The sequence below is a fragment of the Myotis daubentonii genome, chromosome 10 (assembly GCF_963259705.1).
Source record: "Myotis daubentonii chromosome 10, mMyoDau2.1, whole genome shotgun sequence".
NCBI lineage: Eukaryota > Metazoa > Chordata > Mammalia > Chiroptera > Vespertilionidae > Myotis > Myotis daubentonii.
Window position 1 is genome coordinate 19,258,498 of NC_081849.1, and position 17,758 is coordinate 19,276,255.

Consider the following 17,758-nt stretch of genomic DNA (forward strand, 5'->3'; position numbering starts at 1 on the left):
CAGAATGACAAAAACCTCACCCACACAGGCAGAGCTAGAGTCTGAAAATGACTCCCTCACTCACGTGGGGCCCGTGAGGCCTCCTCTGGACTCGGTGCCACACCCCTCTCAGAGCCTCTGCCCCAGGACCTTTGCTTCCCACGTTTAAAATGTTGTTGAATCTACTGGGGTGGCACTGGTTAACAGGATTATATAAGCTTCAGGTGTGTAGTTCTGCGACATATCATCTGTATACTGCATTTTGCACTTATCAATATTTAATGTATTAAATGTTACTTATATTTATTGTCTTTCCATTAGAATATATGCACCATGAAGGCAAAAAAAAGTTTTTTTTCTGTTTTGTTCATTGCTAAATACATTTTGAGAAAAATGCCAAAAAAAAACAGCAACAACCAAAAAAAACCCACAACAAAATGAGGTTGATAATCACCTCAATTTGATTTGGATATTAAATAAAATGATAAATGTAAAGCATTTAGCACCGGTTCTAGCACAAAGGATGGACTCAATATTTGAGTTCTTCTCCATGACTTCTCCAAGGTCTCCCCTTGCTTCCCACAATACCTACCTTTTGGCTTGAAAATTGAGAGGAACTGTGGAAACAAGGGAGAGACTATTGAAGAAGACTCATGAGATCAAGGCTAGGAGTGGAGAGGAGCAAGGCCAGGGAGCACGCCAGAAGGAAGGATGGCTTTAGAGCAAGGGTGTGAGATTTCTAGGAACCTTTCTTATTTCTGACTTCAGGTGTGCTTGGATAGCACCATCTCCTCTAGGCCTAAGCAAAGGGCATTTGCAGGTAATTTTTCCATTATTCGTTACTTATCCTTAAGTAAGGATGGATGTTGAGTTGTTTACTTCTGGTGCCCGTGAGATCTGCCTGGTACTTAAGACGCACACCAACAGGCGCCGAATGGCACAGTATTTCACAGCAGCAAGGTCTTTGCTTTTGGAAAGTATCTCTATTCTGTCTTATAAGCCTCCCTGAAAACTATCTTCAGGTTAACAGTTCCCAAACAGGCTATGGTGTCTAGAGGCTGCCACACCAGGCTTTTATTCATGATCATAGTATTTATATTTGGCAATGACAATGGCAGCACCATAATTACTCTGGAATTCAACTTGGAAAGACTCATAATTCTTTAAATAAGTAAAATAGCTTTCAAGCTGTCAGACCAAAGGGGGAATTGTTTATAACAGCAGTATCATAACAGGATAAAGAAACAAATGGAATTCTGTGTATATCAGAATGATAAAATGAACCTACCATTAACATGAACTACAACATTTTCTAAGCATGAAAAAAAAACAGGCATTTCCAATCTTTCTGTTCTTTTTTTTTTCTAAGTCAGTTGGACCTTTGACTTAAAATACACACATGTAAAGGACATGTTGAGGACTAGAAGTGTAGACCGGTCAGCTCAAATACTAGTTCAAAGCTGCACTAATTTTGCCATTTTTAAATTATATTAACTCCAATCATGTATACTCCAGTTCATAAAGAATACATTCCTGTTTAAGTTTTTCTATCCCAGGGGATTTTTATGATGAGTGCAGCCAAATGCTAAAGTCATCTTCCAAAAGAAAAGAGACCAAATCATTTCTTATCAAAGTTAGAGAAAAATAAATTGTGTATTCCTTCTGTAGCCAGTCTCGTATGAAGAAAGATGATATTGAAAAATATATCTTGAATTTATATGAAATTTGTAGTTTGTTAACCACAATCACAGGTTAGAGGGAGTTGCAGGTGCAACAGGTATATGGCGTGTATACTTGATTTAGGAGCCTCTTCAGCCCCAGATCTCTCATTTATTGACTTTGCCAAGATACGTGAAATTCTCACCTAATTCTTGACAGCAACACAGGGAAGGCACTGGATTTGGGTGCCGAAGTCTATCGTTATTTACCAGCTGTAACTCATCACGAGGACAATCACTTCACCTCTTTGAAGCTATTGTCTCCTTTCTAAAATGGAGTTATTTGAACTTGATGCTTGCTAGGTTCCCTCTCAGCTCTAACATTCTATGATTATGTATTCTCTACTTTTTAGCTCACTTCTAAATTTTCTGTATTTAATCCAGGAATCAAAGCAGTCAAACAGCAGAAGTATTTCAGGATGCAGGCTCAGAAGTATTTCTGGATAGAGTCTCCAGACCAAGAGAAACACATCAAGGATTCAGAGATGAGAACTGAGCCAAGGTAGAGCTCACAAGCACCAGGAACCCGAAGGGAAGAGATGTGGCTGGGAGCAGAGGCACTGTTTGTACCACTGTCTGTCTAAAACTGCTGCATGATGTGGCGTGTAGGGAATGCCTAGACATGCCCTATATAGCAAGAAGCCCAGGAACCAACCTCTAAATACTTTACACCAGCCACGCCATCCAAAAGAAGCCCTTCTACACAGGGCTGGAAGCACCAATGAAGACTGTATTTGCCTACTTACCAAACTTTATCCACCTCAGAAGACTGCCTAGGGGCTGGGCATCAGGATATTTATGAAGGGTGGAAAAGATTGCATACATACAGTGTGTATCATCTCATAGTGGCAAGCAAGTGAAAGATCCACAAGCAACCAGATAAGGTGAAGGGTTTCCTAGGAAATTAGGAGGATAAGGTAGGAAGAAAAGAATCCGGGTTTGCGTTGATAATGCCCATTGAAATGGTGCCAAGGAGAGGTTTGCAAGAATGATGGAGAAAATTACTTGAAAGAAGAAGTTTGTAGAATCAAAAACTTGTGGCAATAGTGGTTAAAAACCTTAATGCAAGTGTCATTTTTAAACAGTTGCCTCCCATATGTGCCTCAACCAGGAATCGAACTCGCAACCTAGATACTAGTATGTGCCTTGACCAGGAATCAAAATCACAATTTAGCCACACCTGCCTAAGGTGAGGTATCATTCCTTAAGCATAAACCTAGCTCTGGAAAGAGTAGCAAGTGGTTAATAGAAGTTGAGGTCTTGATCTTCTGGGAGGGAAAAAAAATCAGCTTTTTTTTTTGTTATTACTCAACATGAACTTCTCTATAGTTCTCTTATTCTAATGAACATCTAGAAATAAGTCTAGAATCTGAATTCAAAGGAGAGCAGTTTAAAATTTTTAAAAGAAAATTCCTAATTCCAGTGGCCACAGAATATCAATGAAAAAGAACAAACAGAAAATGTCTCTAGTGTGTCACATGGATTTGCCTTTGACATATGTTGTGATATGATTATATAAAAATGGGTTTTGTGATGCTTTTTATCCTAAAAGGTATGATCAGTTTTGATGTTTAATAATTTATTTTTTTCACAAAATATTAGAATTAGAAGAGACCTTAAAGGAGTTTTTTCCCCAACTGACTCATGCAGTGGTTCTCAACCTTCCTAATGCCGCGAACCTTAAATACAGTTCCTCATGTTGTGGTGACCCCTAACCATAAACTTATTTTTGTTGCTACTTCATAACTGTAATTTTGCTACTGTTATGAATCATCATGTAAATATCTAATATGCAGGATGTATTTTCAGGGGTTGTGACCCACAGGTTGAGAACCACTGGATTAGCAGTGGTTCTCAACCTTCTGGCCCTTTAAATACAGTTCCTCAAGTTGTGACCCAACCATAAAATTATTTTCGTTGCTACTTCATAACTGTAATGTTGCTACTGTTATGAATCATAATGTAAACATCTGATATGCAGGATGGTCTTAGGCGACCCCTGTGAAAGGTCGCGACCCACAGGTTGAGAACCGCTGGATTAGAGGAAGCGGAACATTGGGAGAGGCAAACGGATGCCCTGGATTTGACCAGGTGAGATCAAAGGAGATGCATCTGGGACCAGAATCTCTTATTCTAAATCTAGTTAGGCTTTGGTTTGCTCTTTTAATTATTTCTCCCAAACACTTTTAGTGTTTTGATTTTTCCTCTTTTCCTCTCCTATTCATCTTCTGATTATGAATGTTTATAGTTTTAAAAGTTCTAGTAAATTCTAATTACAATAATTCGCAGTATTGCATTGAAGACTGCACTTTCTTTTTCATTCAATTCAATTCAATTCTATTCTCCTTCCATATTCAGTGATTCTGACACATCAATCAATGGCAGATGTAAAAAATGTCTTATGAGAAATTGGTCTGATTAAGAAAAAAGATGGTATGGTACCTGACATGGGGGTTTAGAATATTCCAGTTAAAAAATCAATGGCGTGATGATCAAAAATAGAACAAGACAGGTCCAGAGACATGGATGCATACAGCAGAATGACAGATCTCAGGGAGGGTGGGTGGTGGGGACAGGAAGAGATTAACCAAAGAACATATATGCATATATGCATAGCCCATGGACACAGACAATTGTGTGTGGAAGGCCTGAGGTGGGACGGAGGCTAGGTCGAGAGGATACAGGGGGAGAAAACTTGGGATATCTGTAATACTGCCAATAATAATAATAAAACACAGGTAAATCTTATGGTATGTAAATTATACCTCAATACAACTGTTTAAAAAGCAGATCTGAAAAGATAACAGCAACAGCAACTCTCGGAACGGTGTGAAATTAATCACCTGGGAAATAAAGCAGGGAGTATCCAGGGAGAGAGTCTCCCCAGGGGGGCCACTAAAGCTTGAGATGTTGATTCCCGGATGTTGCAGTTCTCCTGCGCTACTAGGATTAATTAATTCCTGGAAATAATATTAACCCAGATCCCACTAATACATGAAGAGCCCTGGGTGCAGGCTCTGAACTCTGAACAACAATTTGTGTGACCAACACAAAATACTGTATTATTAAAGACGAATGTCATCTATAAGTTCTAGTCATCTTAATTATAGTCTGCAGCTGTTATGCAAAGCTAAAAATAATGTAACTGTCACCATTAAAATGTAGTTTTTAAAGAAATGTCTATACAAATGGCACTATGGTGATTGCTTTACAGACTGAAGAAATTTAGAGGGTCCCAATTTAAAATGAATGACTGTGTTCTATTGTGCAGCTGGTGAAATTTGATAAGATCTCAATTATTTCAAGACACGGAGCTATGCCCTCAAGGGGAACTAGGTTCTCTGAGCATTCGTGGACTTCTGTGTTAGGTGTACCTTCTCATATAGCTTACAGGATGCTGGCTATGAATTTTCCAGCTTCAATGGAAGGCTTTCCTCCTGTGGGAGCCTGAAAACACAATACATTTCTTCGTTTCTTACTTTCAAAATGATAGGGTTATTTAGAAATAAATAAGAAGTAAAGAAAAAAATAGAGAAAAGTATAAATTACCATCATAATAGTTTGTATGTTGTCAGGTACTTAAATGTAGCCTTAGATAATTGTCACAGCAAGATCTAAAAATGTCCTTTGATGAGAAAAGTACCACAAATAATTTTTATTCTATATAGACTTTATTATACCCCTTTGCTGAAAACTTCCATTTTAATTGGTAGTTTTAAAAAATTAAAATAATTATAATTTATTTAGATTATCATATGCCATTTCTTCCCCGTAAAGCATAGCAATAGATCTATATCTACAACATAAAAGTAATTACTAGCTAGTGAAAAAATTTCACCAGCAAGGGAGTTTTATTTAAATAATAGTTCACGGATGATTTGGTTTTTTAAAACTGAAAGAAATATTTACATCCATCAGGTTTTTGTTGTATTGGGGACAATGCTAAAATAGTAATAATGTGGTTGATGCTTATCAACATTATATCAAAACAGAAGTCAGAATAATTGGACTATTGAGTGTGATAGCTGACGAAATAAATTACACCTTTCATTGTTTTGGAATATAACCAATTAGGGCATAAAAAAAATAGGAACATTGAAAAATATGAGATTGTACTTTATGATAAATTGAATTCTGAAGGAAAGAAGCAGTTTATCTTTTAAATATTTTCAAAATGCTATTCTGGGGGGATCAACCAATGAAATGCAGATAAGCAAGCAACATACAAATATTTCTTCATATCCTATCATCCCGGCTTATTGATCCATAGTGCAGGCAATTAGGGGGTCTTCCAGAGAAACACCCCCCTCTCTATCTTGCTAGGCTCAGTGGTTAAAGAACTGTCACAGAGGACAGACCAATTTTGAGATAATAAAAATAAATGTCTCTATGAGACTTTTCATAATGAAGAAAGACTCACATTTCTCTCCGCTTGCATTGGAGGAGAGAGCTATTTTCGGTCACAGATTTACTTCGGAGTCCATTAACTAACCAGTGGCTACTTGGGAACAATCCCCAATACAGTGTTTTGCAAAATATAAGTGAGAATCGGGTCATTGGAAAAGTGATTTAAAGGAGTGGGGCTTTACAAACACTCACACCCGGGTGGCCATCAGGGATGGAAAAGGAATTGTCTCGGGATTTATTGGAAGCCAGTGGCCTTTCAAGGGCAGTTTCAGTCACCCCAGGAAGGTCAAGTGAGCAAGTGTCCAGGATCAGAAGCTCTCCGACGTGTTGATCAAGTCGCAGATGTAGCCCGCTGTGATAAGGCTTCCCAAATTTCTGTTTGCAGAGCCCAGTCACTCCGTCTCAGCTATGCCCTCCCCAGTCATCAGCAAAGCCTCCTGCTGAGAATCTGCACAAGGGATTGTTTTTCCGGCACCAGCTGGAAAGCTCATTTGTGCTGTCCTGCTCTTCTTGTCAGGAGACGCCATACTCCATGGGCACAGGGAAACCTGCAGCCTCTCTCTCTGCTTTGCATGGAAAGAAAGCCTCCCACACCTTCCCATCATCAACCAAGTTCAAGCTCAGTCACAAAAGCTTCCATTCAGCAAACTCCACAGGCGATCCCACTTTAAATCACCCTGATCCCTAATAAGTAGGGGATGTCTCATCATGGAAGGCAGCGGTTCTCAACCTGTGTGTCGCGACCCTTTCATAGGGGTCTCCTAAGACCATCGAAAAACACATATATAATTACATATTTTTTGTGATTAATCACTATGCTTTAATTATGTTCAATTTGTAACAATGAAATTGGGAGTCACCACAACATGAGGAACTGTATTAAAGGGTCGCAGCATTAGGAAGGTTGAGAACCACTGAAAGGGTTTTCCTGTATCTATTTCTTGAAGTTACAGTCATGATAAATGAAAACCAGTTCTAGGAGGGAGCCAGAGATTTTCACTAGGAACATAAGTTTTCTGATTTCTTTTATATTTTTAAAAGTTCACTTCTGTGATTTTTGTTTGTTTGTTTTTAGTCACAGAATATACTATCATTCTAGGTAATAATAAAAACCTAAGCAAATGACTATTTATTGAGTGTCTTCTGTGCTACAAGCTAGACATTTTACATTTAGAATCAGTACATCAAATTCTTACATAAATCTTATAATGTCAGAAATCGGTAGTAATGGACAAAATTGAAAATCAAGATTGGAAAGGACTCTGGGGATACTTCTGTATCAATTTCCTTTTGCCATATTTCCAAGCTTTGATGATATGAGCCATGCTGCAATGAGTATCTTGTGTTTCCTTGTAAACATACACTAGGGTTTGTAATACTGAGTCCTAGAATCATTAATCATAGAGTATAAACAGCTTTAACTTAGCAAGATATGGTGCACACTTAGCCAAAGGTAATTATGTGCTCTTCTCTATGCCAACACATGAATCTAGAAACTAAAGATGGACATAGGAGTAACCCTGCTCATTTGGGGATCTTTTGCTTCCTATCCCCTCCCCATAAGTAGAGCCTCTACTGGGGGTCTTTGTCTCCAAAAGAGGAACGTTTCCACCAGAAGACTAGCTGAATTTTCACTAAACCCAAAGCTACAGCTGCTACCTGTCATTTCGGGCTCTTTATCACCCAGACAAAGGTAGGAATTGCTACCTTGGCAGAAGGAATCAACCCAGACGATCACGAAGAGGTAGGGGTAGTGCTCATAATAGGAACAGGAAGGATTCTCTTCGGTGCTTCCCTTTCCAGTATAATCAGAAATGGGCAATTGCAGCCACTGTGGCCTGACAGAACAAGGCCCCCGGGTCCTCAACCACTCAAGCATGAAGTGGCTACACCATTGGGCCAGTCCTGTTCATCAGCACCAGTGCTGGCCAGGAGCTGGGGGAATCTTGAATGAATGGAAGAAAAGGCAGGTCGTGTTTATCAGTTATGGGCTTAGGAGCAACTATAACTTTTCCCGCTCAACCTGTTGTGAATTCATTTTGAGACATTGCAGCTGGACGGCACCTTGAAGCAGCATTGGCAGAGTAAACCTAATGTCGGGTCAAGTGCTTCAGAGTGGGGCAAGGAGATTGCATCAGCGCTCCGTGCAGCTCTGTTCTTTGCTCTAGTTGTCTTCAGTATCGGTATCTGCATCTCCATCCCTACCACACAGCCAGCCTTGAACCGCAGAGGAACCAATATTTCTAGGTGCAGCTATCAATCAGTGATTTTCTGGAATTTGTGTGTATGTTTCCCAGTTCCCCTGCCCTTTGGGAGAGAATACTGTAATGTAGGTATTTCCCACAGATTAATCTCCAGTTGTCCACCTTACATACTAGCTGGCTAAATAATGCATCCTATAATGCCTGCCTTGTATTCTGTATCATTCTTCCTTTCTTCTACTGGTTTTATTTACATTACTTGCACTTAAATTTTTGTCTCACATCATGCTTCTGAAATAAATCAAGACTCGGGGCCTCATCTATCTGCAAGAATCTCCATTTCAACTCATAAAATTCAAGGTCCTATCTCCATACAGGAGAGGGCCAGTATACACACCTAATTTATGATGCCATCACTGACTGTGGGTTTCCCTTTTGGTCTTTGAACCACCAAATTTTCTTTTACTAAGTTTTTTTTTTCTTAATCCTCACCGAAGAATATTTTTCCATTGACTTTTTAGTGAAAATGGGAGAAAATGGAAGGGGAGAGAGAAGTGAGGGAGACACATTAATTAGTTGCTTTCTGCATGTGCCCCGATAAGGGCCAGGGGATGAACCTGCAATCAAGGTATATGCGCTTGGCTGGGAATTGAACCTGTGACCCTTGGGTCTGCAGACAGATGCGCTAACCACTGAGAAACCGGCCAGGGCTCCTGTTGCTACTGTTTAAGTTTGGATATATTTAATTTGATTTCAGAATAAAACTAAAACAATCAGGTATCTTGTCACTTCTATTAGACTGACAAAAATGAGAACATTGGATAATGCCACATGTGGGCAGGAATATGGGGCTTTAGGGATATTCATGTGTATCTGCTGAAGGTGAGTACTGGTGCAGCCATTCTGCAGAACAGCCTGCAGTAATTCATCACAATAAGTTTTCACCTACTCTGTGAGACCAGCAATTCTGCTCTTGTACATGATGCTGAGAGGATCCACAAGGAGACAAGTGTAAGAAAGCTCAGCACAGTGTGAGTTTTGTTGGCAGGAAATTGCAACCAATTCAGGCATCGACCACAAGAGAAGCTGATGGTAAGCTGTGTGGTTGCTTACCTTGCAGTATGTGTATAGAAGCATTGAATTAATTATATACATAGCAACTTGGATATATCATAAAAATGTGTTGCTAGGTAAAGAAGAAATCACAGCCCGACCTGCGTGGCTCAGTGGTTGAGCATCAACCTATGGATCAGGAGGTCATGGTTCGATTCCCAGCCATGGCACATGCTCGGGTTGGGAGCTCGATCCTCAGTGTGGGGTGTGCAGGAGGCAGCTGATTAATGATTGTCTCTCGTCATTGATGTTTCTATCTTCCTCTCCCTCTCCCTTCCTTTCTGAAATCAATATATATATATATATATATATATATATATATATATATATATGAAGAAATCACAAAAAGATATATAATATAGTTCTTTTTTTTAATCCTCATATGGGGGTATTTTTCCATTGATTTTGAAAGAGAGTAGAAGATAGAGGAAAATACAGAGAGAAATACCTATGTGAGAGAAACACATCGATTAGTTGCCTCCTGCACAGGCCCCAACCAGGGCCCGGGGAGGAGCCTGCAACCACAGTTCATGCCCTTGACCAGAATCAAACCCGAGACCCTTCTGTCCACAGGCCGATGTTCTATCCACTGAGCCAAACCAGCTAGGGCTATAACATAGTTCTTTTGTGTATATTAAAATATGCATACAAAAAACAATTCATCAATAAGAATACATCAACTATGGTCTAAATACATTGAGGGAGAAGAGGAAACAGGAATGAGAAAAAACAAAACAAACAGAACCAGAACATGTCTTGTGAGGACCAATGATAATAATTGCCGGGGCTGACCGGCAGACCCTGAGCGGCAGATGAATGATTGCTCTGACACATGCTTCTGTGAAAGAGAGGCTAAGGGGCTGTTTTGCTTTAGAAGAAAAATAGCCCTGTTTGCCTGCCTCCTTAGGGTTTTATGGGAACAACAGCTTGAACTAAAAGTAACTATTAGATACTATCAGTAGGGTAAGCATCCTTGAGAAAGCACATGCATCCTTTAAGCAAGGGCATGTTTAAGTAAGCACTCAGGGCTCAGACTTGTTTGGAAAAGTCAAGGCCGGGGCAGGTGCCTTGAGCCAACTCCTGTCTATGCCTCCCCACAAATAATGTGCCAAGTACTGACAATTAACCCAACCCTTGGCATATAAAGTAAATTTTAAAAAAGTTGTGTATTTTGAGTATTTCTATAGGTTTGGAAATTTGACACAGCTTAGTTTGTGTTGGAAGTACCCATAACTCATTTAATCATTTTCTTGCTGGTAGCTATTAGTTTGCTTTTAATTTTTTCCTGTTACAAACAGTGCTGCAATGAGTAGCCTTCTGTGCCCGCGTGCAATACATGTAACTCTATTGAGAGAAGCAGTGAGATGAAATGGTTAAGAGTGCTGGGTCTGGTATTGGAATTCTGGCTCCATTGCTGCGTACCTTGAGCAACTTAATTCATTGTTCTGGGCCTGTTTCCTGATAATAATCGTACCTACCTCATTGAGTCACACTGATAGTAAAATGAGTTGATGTTTGTGAAGCACTTAGAACAATGTTGGCACACACTGAGCAATCAATCAATATTAGGTATGACTAATTCTATCATTTTAACACATTTAAATAGGATAAAATTATGGTATGGAATTTCTTACTTCAGGGAACACATTTCAAATGTTTAAACATGTTTTGTTTGTTTTTTTGATTCCAAATGGACCATATCTACTTGGTCTACCGCCAACGGTGCCCACGAATATATTTCACACGCCTGCCAACATTAGACACCTTTATTTCTTTTTACTCTTTTCATCTAATTGGGGAATAAAACAGTACGTTCTACCTTGCATGTCCTTGGTTAAAAGTGCCTATATGAACCTTTAAATTTTTATGGGATATTCCTTCAAAAGCTGGCATATTAACAAGATTAATCCTAACTAAGAGGCTTCAATCAATTTTTTTTTGGCTTATGACCTAGGACAGAATTTACCAGCGCTAAGCTTAGCATAGAGCAGCCCTAAACACTGCCTTACAGATTCTACCATTTTTTTTCTTTCTGGCCAGATGGGCCATTGGAAGATAGAAAGGATCATGATTATATCAGAGTGCTGTTGTTATATTTCTTTTCCAAAGATTCCCAAACATCATCCAGATTAAAATAAAATCTCCAAGCTGCTAGAAATGAAAATGAATTGACACAGAACTATTAAATACTGGATTATTTTATAACTTTGCTTTTGCTTTTAAATTTTTTCATGACATGTAAGGTTTTAATGGCATAATTTTAATCCTAATGCCTAAATTCTATTGTGACTTTAAAGAATTTTAAATGTGTATTATACCTTTGTTAGACTAAAATGCCAGTTCATGAGGATTTAGAAAATGTCAGCAAATATAGCCAAAGGGGGTCTTTATAAAAGAAGTTCATTTTGAAAAAATCAAAGGGCATGTAATCATAGGGTCATTTATATGGGTGAACAAACTAAAAATCTAAGAGAGAAGTGACTGCCTGTCAAAATTATCTTTAGCCTATGAAGATTTCTCCTATTGAGTTCCTAGAAAAGTTTCTAAGAAAAACATTTTTTTTAATTGGTTTCAGAGAGGGAGAGAGGGAGGGAGGGAGGGAGAGAGAGAGAGAGAGAGAGAGAGAGAAAGACCAATGATGAGAATCATTGATTGGCTGCTCCCATGCACCCCCCACTCGGGATTGGGCCCACAACCCAGGCATGTGCCACAACCAGATTAGAACTGTGACCACCTGGTTCACAGGTTGACACTCAACCACTGAGCCATGCCAGCCAGGCAAGAAAAACATTTTTATTTAGTGTGTTAAATATTGGGACAATCTCCCTCTTCTAGCCCAAACATATCCTGACGCACAGACCCCTGTGGATTCCACAGCAACTTCATCAATACAGAAAGCCTGCAGCTATGAGGAAAGAGGAATGAAGGGGCCAGGACATGTGTCACTTCATCCATCTTTGTTGTAATAAAGCAGCAAAGTAGGGCAATTGTAATTTGAACACTTATTTTGCTGCCGTGTGTTCTCAGCTGACTGCTTTGGGAATTTGAATAAAATCTACAACTTGAGATTTTTTTTTGCATTTTCAGTATTAAACAAGGTTATTAATCATTGCTTGCATAATCATTGCTTGCATAATTCTTGCATTAAATGTTTCTATGTCCCAAAGTTTCAGGGAGCTCATCTGTCTATTGATTCAGAACCTCACTGAGAAAATAGGATAAAACATATTATGTTTTAATAATACAGAAGCTTCACGTTTGAAAGCATGGTGGTCACAAAAATCCTTCCAAGCGGTTTTAGTCTAATGCCCTCCTACTATATCTCAGGTTATGCTTTGTGGAGAAGCCTACTTTATCAAAGGGACTCATTTCTGCTTGCACAGCTGGTACAGTCTTGACACAATTCTACAAGACTGTGATGTACAGCTGCTTCGGAGATAGCCCTGTGAACACCGATTCTCACAGTCCATCTTCAGCATGATGCCCCACTGGCATCCCTGGTGAGAAAGAGCAGAGAACGGTTCTCCAATGACCTTTACTTTTTATGTATTTCCTCCCTGGACCTACACCAATAGAGCAGACAAGGCCAACATTCAAATGTGCCCTTCTCTTTTATTATTACAAAGCATTTTGAGATTAAGACATTGCGACTATGAACATCATAAAATAGTCCAATTAGTAACCCCACTTTGGCACATTAGAGATCATTCACTCATTCACTCATTCAGCAAGTATTCAATGAATCTTAACCATGAGCAAGTAACTGTCCATTATACAGAGGATTCACATGTAAACAGACTTTCCTTTCCTCAGTGTGTCAATTCGGGATGACATACAGAATGGTACAAGTCCTACTCTGGATCTCCAGAGACCCTCCCCAGCACGACATATATGTAGCGGGTGCCGAATTAAATGCAGGACACCAGTTCAATTTGTATCTCAGACAACAGAGGACTGTTCGGTGGAAGTATTACAAATACTTCCTCTGGCAACCTCCAGTGGGGGCAGTGTCCAGGCCCCCCTCCTCACTGCCTCCTGGGTCTTCAGTAAAATGTTCCCAGGTAGGCTTACGTCACAACTGTGAGACAGGTAATAGCTGCATGTTACTGATGGGGAAACGAAAGCAAAGCTCTAAGCTGCAAAGCGAACCACCCCGGGGCAGACTGCGATCTTCCCGTCCCTTTCTGTCTTCCGGGTCCTCTTCCTTCTCTGCCATCCCTCTTGGGGGCTCTTCTTGGACCTTCACTTCCATGTCCTTTGGGCAAGGAAATGGGAGGCACTGGATGGCAGGGGCTTCACAGCCTTGACTGTCAGCTCAGATGGCGCATGTGGGGGAGAACATCCGTGCCCTGGGGGAGGGATGTGGATGGTCTGTGAGCGTCCAGACGCCACGGAATTACAGCAGACGGCTCAAGGTTGTCTGGAGGGTCCTTCCAGCTCACCGGGGGGACCCAGAGGAGACAGTGTTCTTCCCCAGGCCACCGCCTCTCTGCCCGGTGCCAAGGCAGGTGGGAGAGGTACCCGGTCCTGGCACAGCAGCCCTGGTCAGGGCCCTCAGCCGGTGCAGGAGCCGCAGGGTGGTCCCAGCCAGGCGGGCCATCATCAGAGCCGACAGGCAACGCACTGGGTGAGGCCACAGGGCAAGAGACGGTGTCAGCGGTAAGACAGGAAACTTACAAAGCGGATTGCCCACTTAGAGTCAGTTGCGCGCCAAAGGAACCCAAGAATAGAGTAGAAACTGGGTGAGTTTCTCCTTAGCTTCCCACCCTGTCGAGGTCTCCCCTGCACTGGACTAACTCCAGCCTAACCGAACCAACTGCTGCTCCCAGCGGCTCGCGGGGTTGTGGGGGGACCCGAGCGCGGAGCGGGTGGGGGGGGGGGTGAGAATGCCAGAAGGCGGGGCGGGCACGCGCAAGTCCAGTGCAAGGAGAGAGGATGGCAACGGGTACAGGGCGACTCCTCAATGGCTGGCCAACCCCTTCTGGAATTCCTGAGGCCCAGGACTTCCCCTATAGGTTGCAGGTGTGTGGCACCAGCTGGGCCACATGCGGGGACTGTTGAGGACCAGGGAAGCCTTAGTTGCCCCCCCTCGCTGAGCCTGGACACGAGCTGTGCAGGCTCTTTGGCACCTGCCCAGGGGACCCCGGAGGCCAACGATCTTCAAAGAAAGAGACATGGACAATAACTGAAATGCCCAGAAAAAAATCTTCAAAACAGCATTTTCGGATGGCTTACATAGCAGACGTTCCCAACGGTAGGTAACGATGATCACATATAAAGGTGTACATTTGTTATCCTTTAAAAGTAGCATGCTATTACAAACAGCTATGCCAAAAAACTTGGCAATCTGGAAAAAATGGATAAATTCTTAGAAACATATAAGCTTCCAAGACTGAATCAAGAACAGGCTAGTAACAACCAATAAAATTGAAGCAGTTCTAATTAAAAAAACAAACAAACAAAAAACACCTAGCATTTGAAGTACTTTGGTTTATATATCTCATATTTACTAGTATATCTCATATTTACTAGTATATCTCAGGTGGAAATGGAAATGACAGTCTTTGACTTAGAGAGTGTTAGAACATTCAAATGCTGTTTCATGGACCTCCACAGATATGTTTTCCGTCACCACAAACTATATATTTCAGAGGTTTTGTAACCTTTTTGCTTACAGCTGAGATGTCTGTGTGTGTATTGTGTGTGTTTATGCGTGTCCACGCAAGTGTATGCACACTCACCTTACCACCAAGTTATTATTCACCTAATTTTATTGGATCCAAAATCAATAACATTTAAAGCCCTGAATGACTTTACCACAGAATTTTGGACAAGATAGCTTAGTGATGTTGTCTAAATTAACAGAGAAATACTGAGCATATTTCCCCAATTCATTCTCTAAGGAATGAACTGTATAGAAGCTGGATACCAATTTTAAAGATTAGTTAGAATCATGAAAAGAGTGGAAATGTAAAATAGCAAGGACTAAGGAAGAAGTTCTCAGAAACGGAGCAGTGTGCGGGAAGTCAGGAAGTCACTGGACAATGTGCCGAACTAATCAGCCAAACAGCTGTAACACACAGACGGATGAGCTACTCTAAGTAAGCTTTGGATTGTTAACCTTCTTCTTGTCAACTGTTATCTAGGATTTCTAAGCTTCCTAATTAAAAGGATGACCCCGGCTCGGCTGGCATGCCTAAGTGGCTGAACACGGACCAACAAACCAGGTCACGATTCCATTCCTGCTCAGGGTATGTGCCCGGGTGGCAGGCTTGATCCCCAGTAGGGGGCATGCAGGACTCCCTCTCATCATTGATGTTTCTCTCTCATCATTGCTGTTTCTCTCTCTTCCTCTCTGAAATCAATAAAAATGTATTTGAAAATAAAACGTCCGCTTCTGGGTATACTAGTACACCCGAAGACACCAAAAACACTAATTTGAAAGAATATGTGCCCCCTATGTACACTGTCGTGTCATTTACACTAGCCAAGATTTGGAAGTAGCCCAAATGCCGTTAAGTAGATGAGTAGATAAAAAAGCTGTAGTACATTTACACAGTGGAATACTACTTGGTTGGAAAAAAGAAAGCAATGTTACCTTTTGCGACAATAGAGTCCTACGCTATGTGAAACAAGCCAATCAGAGAAAGACAAATACCATATGATTTCACTTATATGTGGAATCTAATGAACAAAAGAAGCAAACTAGAAACAGACTCATAGATACAGACAACAGACTGACAGCGGCAGAGGGGAGGGGCTGATGGGCTAGGTGGGAAAGGTGAAGGGATTAAGAGAAAAAACTTCAGACACAGATAACAGTATGGTGAGTAAAGGAAAGGGGGTGGAAGCAGATACAAGAGGGTAAAGAGGGGATAAATAGTGACGAAAGGCTACTTGACTTTGGGTAGTGAAAACAGAATGCAATAGAAGCATGATGTATTATATATAGAACTAGAGGCCTGGTGCACGAATTCGTGCACGGATGGGGTCCCTAGGCCTGGCTGGCAATTGAGGCCGATCAGGGCTGTCTCCCCCAGTCCTGATTGGAGCAGAGGGGGGAGGGAATGCAGAAAGTTGGCCAGCTGCTGGAGGTTGGCTGTGGGAGAGCACTGACCACCAGGGGGCAGCTCCTGCATTGAGCATCTGCCCCCTCGTGGTCAGTGCGCATCATAGCAACTGGTGGACCAGTCCTTCAGTTGACCAGTCATAACAGTCCCTTAGGCTTTTATATATATAGATTCACTTAAAACTGAAATAATTTTATTTACCAATGTCACCCCCATAAATTCAATAAAATTTAAAATGAAACATAAAGTAAACTTCATTGAGATATAATCTACAGGAAGTAGATTATATCTATTCATCCATTTCTAATGTACAGTTAAATGTATTTAGAATTATGTCTGTACCTATGTAACTACAACCTCAATGGAAATATAGACCAGTGATGGTGAACCTTTTGAGCTTGGAGTGTCAGCATTTTGAAAAACCCTAACTTAACTCTGGTGCCATGTCACATATAGAATTTTTTTGATATTTGCAACCATAGTAAAACAAAGACTTATATTTTTGATATTTATTTTATATATTTAAATGCCATTTAACAAAGAAAAATCAACCAAAAAAATGAGCTCGCGTGTTGCCTCTTACACGCGTGTCATAGGTTCGCCATCACTGATATAGACTATTGTCATCACCCAAAAAGTTTTATCCTGTTCTCCTACTGTGAATCTCTTTCTTGTTCCCCAGTTTCCATACCTACTTCTAGCTCCAGGAACCCCTGATGTGTTTGTTGTCACGCTGATTAACTTTGGCTTTTCTAGAATGTCATAAGAATGACATATTAGTTAAATATTCTTTTGAATCAGGTTTCTGCTCAGCATAACATTTTTGAGATTCATTCACACCATTGTGTATATACCTGCTGTATTATGTATAGTATTTCATATTATAGATGTGTCATAATTTGTTTTCCCCAATCACATGTCTATGGAAATTTGGGCTGTTTCCAGTTTTCAGCTATTATAAATAATGTTGTTATAAGCACTCATGTACAAGTATTTGTGTAGATTTTATTCATATTGCATAAAGATCTAAGAGTGGAATGACTGGGTCATATTTAACTACATAAATAACTGCAAAACTATTTTCCAAAGTGGTTGTCATATTTTACATTCCCATCAGCAATATGAGAATTCCAGTTGTTCCACATCTTTACCATCACTGGGTATTGTCAATCTTTCTAATTTTAGACATTCTGCTGTGTGTATAGTGGTATTTTCATTTTCTTAATACCTAATGATGTTGAGCAACTTTTTGTGTAGTTTTTTGCCATCC